The sequence below is a fragment of the Arvicola amphibius genome, chromosome 18, assembly GCF_903992535.2.
Source record: "Arvicola amphibius chromosome 18, mArvAmp1.2, whole genome shotgun sequence".
Classification (NCBI taxonomy): domain Eukaryota; kingdom Metazoa; phylum Chordata; class Mammalia; order Rodentia; family Cricetidae; genus Arvicola; species Arvicola amphibius.
This window is the reverse complement of record NC_052064.1, coordinates 21,958,388-21,964,233: the sequence shown is the minus strand read 5'-3', so window position 1 is coordinate 21,964,233 and position 5,846 is coordinate 21,958,388. Positions and strand designations below refer to the sequence as shown.

Sequence of the window (5,846 nt, the reverse complement as noted above, 5' to 3'; positions counted from 1 at the left end):
TTAGTATGCTGCTTGTTTTCTATAATATTCAGCCCAGGCTGCACTATAATCTGGCTGCCCACCTGGTGGGGCCCCAGTAGGAGCAGGAACTGCTTGACCCATTTTCTTGGAGCACTCTTCCCAAGCCTTTGTATAATCAACCTGTCCAGCTGGAGCTGGGTTCTGCTGATCTCAGTAGTTACCTTGACTGTTAGTTTGGCTTGTAGTTGGTGCACCTGCAGGAGCTGCAGCCTGGGGTTGTGCCTGCTGTTGGTAATAGTGGGCGTAGTAAGCAGCCCAAGCTGCTGAATTTGGATCTGCCCCTGCCTTAGCTGGGTCAGGAGGAGCCTGCTGCTGCCATTGTGGCTATGCATTTCCCCATCCCTGGGGAGCATGTGGGGCTGGAGGACCATGAGGAGCTGAACCAGGTGGTCCTGGATTGTAAGGTGCAGGGTTGTATGGTCCCATGGGAGTTCCAGGCCCTGGAGGCCCATGAGGACCTGGAGCCCCATGGGGTACAGGTGGCCCTAAACGATTTACTGGGCCCTCAGTCTTTTATGAGTTGCCAAGCATAGTTTATTTGCTGTGGAGTGCCACGAATTGTAGCATTTTAGGATCTGCGTTAGAAGGAGGATTTCTCTGAAGCTCTATTCTTGCACCATACTGCTGGCTTATGCTTTTTTATGGCTTTGCCTTCTTTTCCAATTATCGATCCAGTTTTCCCAGCTGGCACAATGAAATTAAATTCCTGTAGTCCACGTGGTCCCAGATTCCAGTTGTTTTGACCTCTACCTTGTCCTCGCCCACCAGGTCCAGGTCTACCAGCATTACCAGCCTGAACACTTCGTAGAAGGTCTGTGATAATCTCTGAAGGATGCTGACATCTGTCTGGAGGTCCTGTTATCTGTGCTATCCTATCAGGTGTTGTTCCGTCATCTGGCTTAAATGGAATTCGAACACCAGCATCATTTTGTGTGCTTTTGATCATTTCTCCATTTCTTCCTATTACAATGCCAACAGAAAATCTTGGAATCGGGACATCTATCCCTTCGTTTCCTCTTATTCTTGAGTCATACTCATTCCGCACTTCTCTGAAACCACCTTGATCATGAATTAACTCTAATACCATTTCTTGGCTTGCTGAACTTCGTATGGGTCACCCGTAATGCTAAGAGGTTTATCATCACCGGTATTTTGAAGTCCATCGTGAATCATAACTATTTGAACACCAGCTCGTTCCTGAAGCTGTTTAATAGTCTCTGCCCCCTTTCCAATAACGAGTCCTGCCTTGCTGGCTGGAATCATGATTGCCTGAACTGCATTTCCAGGTCCATCAGCATGATGAAAGCCAGGTGCTGGTCCTCCTTTTTCAACAGCCTGGTCCGGTAATCTTTTTGCTGATTGGACAGATTCAGGTGTTCCGGTTAGCGTACAACCTGTGTATCCTTATTTATTTTGGTTTTTTGATACAGGATTTTTCTGTGGCTCTTGGAGCCTGTCCTGGAACTCACTCTGTACACAAGGCTGGCTTTGAACTCACAGAGATCTGCCTGCCTCTGCCTACTGAGTTCTAGGATTAGAGGTGTGCACCACCCCAATCTGGCATAATAATAACTTTCAAGGACTGGAAATTTAAATTACCTTGGTTAATGAGTAACATAGGTGTGTAATACTTTAAACAAGAGTAGAAATATACATTTAGTATAACTTAAAATTTGTATCAATATAGCAAAATCCATACCAATGTAAAATATTTGAAGTTAATAGTTGTCTCTTTATCCTATATTACATTTCTATATCACCCCAAGCAATGACAAACATCCATAACCCATTGAATAACCAAAAACCATCCATCCCATCTCTTGGGAATGTGAGCATTGTGCACTCTATACTGCTTTCTATTGTCTGGGGGCACTGGCATCTTTAAGGGTCCCTGAAAAATTATGATAATGATCAAGTCCTGGCTAGAATATTCTCCGAGGCTGGATCATCTCAGCCAGCACCCTTGATGCTGTTTTGGATGCAGAACTCTGCTGAGGAAACTGCAGCAGAGGCATTCTGAGAGGCTGGATCCCCTGGGCCACCCGTTTTCCTTGGTTTCTGGTCCCCTTGCTCTGAAGACACACAAGCGTTCAAAGGTAACATTCATTCTGTCTGCATTAACACAAATATTGAATGTGCATTGTACACTAGCAGGCCCCAAAGATAGTTTTTTGTTTTATGTTTCAGTAGGTAGAATATAGGTCACCTGTCCTGGAGTTTTTCTATGTTTATGTTTTTATATTTGTAGCCAGGGTTTTTAGGGGGGTCTCTCCTGATTAAACCTGATCCTCTTAACCGGGAATGAATCCACAACCTTTTGTTTTCTGTGGAAACAAAAACACAACCCCTTCCCTAATGACTTCTATTTTGACGTTTACACATTTGTAAATCTATAGCTTGGTTTCATTTAGCAGTTTCCATAATCCAGTGTCTCTCGGCAGCTGTCAGTTGTCATCAGAAACCAAAAAAATTCAAAGACAACACAATAACATACAGGATCCATACTCTCTGTATATTTCCCTTCTCTATGTGCCTATTCTTTTTTATTATGCCTTACTCTTTCATGAAAGACTTTATTATTTTTAGCTATTTATTTATTTATGACTTTAAAAAAACACTGTAACCCGTTTAGAGTTATTTTTCCATCTGAACCTGCTTTACTGCATTTCTTTAACTTTTTTTTGTTGGCATGAGCAAAATCTTAAAGTGCTGCACAGCTTAGGTTATGGTGAATGGCAACTCAAGCCCACAGCCTGCAGCACGGAGTCATGTGTGTATCACACCCTGCATGAGGGAATGCAGGGCTAGAAAGTGGTGTTTGGATCCATTTTTTGGGAATACATGCCCCCACATTGGATGCCATTTATGGACATAATATTTTTTTTTGCATTGCCAAATCACAAAAGCCGGCACAGAGACTTATTATTATAAAAGTTTGACTGACAGCTTAGCTTTGTTTCTAACTAGCGCTTATAACTTAGATTAACCCATTTCTATTCATTTACTTTTTTTTTTTTTGCCTCATGGCCTTATTACGTTTACTCTGTGCCACCCATAATGCTATCCTGCTTCTCTGTGTCTGGCTGGGGACTGCACCTTCTTCCAGCATTCCCTCTGCCCAGAAAATCCTGCCTAGCTATTGGCCAGTTAGCTTTTATTAAACCAATGAGAGTGACACATATTCACATGTCCAAAAAGATTACTCCACAACAGACAGGGCTGCTTTCAGCATCTAGTACCTGGCAGCCAGGCTGTAGCTCAGAATCCTATAATGTACAGGGGAAATACCCACAAAAATCAATTTTCTGGCCTGAAATGTCAACAATGCCTAAATCAAGATGCACCATATATGTAGCGGATCTGTTGTCATGCGAGTAGATTATAATGACATCCTGGAGAAGCCATCCGCTTTCTGGGTAAGCTTGGGTAAGCATAATGCCTCCCTAGCCCCTCAGTGTCCTTATGTGTAAAAAAATAGAGATGGGTTGGCAGTCACAGAACAGTCAGCACATGAACAGTTGCCAGCTACGTCTTCCAAGCGTCCAGCAGTCCTGATATTATTGAGTCCAGCATTCCCCAAGAAGAAAGCACCAAGACAAGGACTCCGATAGAAGCATTTCACTTGGGAGGCGTAAGCAACACAGTAAAGATGAAAAATTAATACCATAGGGCTGAACTACAACCCATGCAGAAGATAGTACTGAGTGTGGGTGTGTTAATGTGATAGACCTAGCCATGTGCCACATGGACGAACTTCCATCTTCTGCTACCACGTCCGAGTGGAGCACGGCCTTTTTTTTTTTTTTTTTTTTTTTTTTTTTTTTTTTTTTTTTTGGTTTTTCGAGACAGGGTTTCTCTGTGGCTTTGGAGCCTGTCCTGGAACTAGCTCTTGTAGACCAGGCTGGTCTCAAACTCACAGAGATCTGCCTGCCTCTGCCTCCCGAGTGCTGGGATTAAAGGCGTGCGCCACCACTGCCCGGCGAAGCCCGGCCTCTTTGGATCACAGTTTCAGCAACTTCTTCATGCAGTTGCCTTTTGTTGAGGTAGTCTATCACAGCAACAGAAAAGTACTCTCTTTGCTCAAGATTGTTTTAGCGACCCAGGGTCTCTCCCCTATTTCTCTGAAGAATAACATTGGGATTTTAACTGATGTTGCTTTGAATATATAGATGGCAATATATAGGATGGCAATTTTTACAATATGAAGTCTTCTGATTCATGAGTATGGGTCATTCTAGTTCTTACAACAGGCATCCACTAAGGGAAAATACTTTGCTGTAATTTTATCAGTAAAACCTTCAGCTTTAGTTGTGTGGAAATCACAATTGGCAATCAACAGGTTATACATTATCCTAATAGCCAAAAATGCTCTGGGATTGAACTGTAAGCCTGAGAATTAATTACAAGAAGGATGCCATGCTTGGGAAACAGGCTGAAATGAGAAAGTCTGACACAGATTTTTTTTTTAAATCAAGGACCAGCAAGATGGTACAGCAGACAGAAGTACATCCTGAAGGATACCTGAAGGATGCTGATGACCAGAGTTTGATCCCTGAAATCCATAATAGAAGAGAGTACTAACTCCTGAAAGTTATCTTTGACACATATGCTGTGATAAGCACACTTGCGTGTTCATGCATCCACATGAAAGCTCGTATACACACAGAGTTGTGTATATATAATCTATAATAATTTTTAATATTTAAAAGGATTTCAAAATAAGGGTGAGCTGGATAGTAACGTTTCTTCAGTCTCACATTTTAACAAACTCCAGGTTTCTGACTTAATCTGAACCAAGCACATGTAGGGCCAAATAGACTTAGCATTCTGCTAACAGCTTTTCCTAGTGACTTGTATTTGAGACTGTAAAAGAAGCATACTTAGCAGGGCGGTGGTGGCGCACGCCTTTAATCCCAGCACTTGGGAGGCAGAGGCAGACAGATCTCTGTGAGTTCGATGCCAGCCTGGTCTACAAGAGTTAGTTCCAGGGGCTAAAGAGATGGCTCAGAGGTTAAGAGCATTGCCTGCACTTCCAAAGGTCCTGAGTTCAATTCCCAGCAACCACATGGTGGCTCACGACCATCTGTAATGGGGTCTGGTGCCCTCTTGTGGCCTGCAGGCATACACACAGACAGAATATTGTATACATAAAAAATAAATAAATATTTTAAAAACAAACAAAAAACAAAACAAACAGAAAAAGAAGCATACTTAACTCAAATTGCTTTTCTGTTAGACCTGTTATAAAAAGCTAAAATAGAGATAACTACAAATATCTACTCTCTAAACTACATATATAAGTCCACAAGAAAAGAATGATTTTCTATTAAAGCCACTTCTTGATGAACTTGGGAGCACAGACTGCCCAAACTCTCATGGGGACAAACACCTCTGGCATCATCTTTGTTTCCGTGATATCACCCAAGTCTGGAAGCACAGCTTTTTATCAGAACTGATCAGACTCTGATTTTAGCCACAGCTCTTGACCACTGTTCAGAAAGATAATTATTTTCCCAGCTGATTTCTATTAGGAAAAAATGTGTTTACCTGGTGGAACTATTGAGGAATGTTCCATGGTGTGACATGCCTTCCATTCTTTCCCCCTTCTAGAGTAGATTCAGTTGGAGAGATTACACTTCCGATCTTGGATGGATGTGTTGAGTTATTTAAATATCATTCTTGGCTTTAAAAAGAACTGAGAAAGCCTCTGTCCTTTGGAAGGTTTGTCTCCCATGCTCTGACTTTGTAACCTCAGACAAATTAGTCTCTAAGGCTCTCTCTTTCTTCTATCAGAGACCTCAGTGCCTTAAGTATATCTCCAAAGT

General features: G+C 42.2%; 1 pseudogene; it reads right to left on the bottom strand.

Annotated features, from left to right (window-relative positions):
• LOC119803812 lies at positions 1-5,596 on the bottom strand (annotated as a pseudogene).
• Positions 5,597-5,846: the final 250 nt, after the last annotated feature.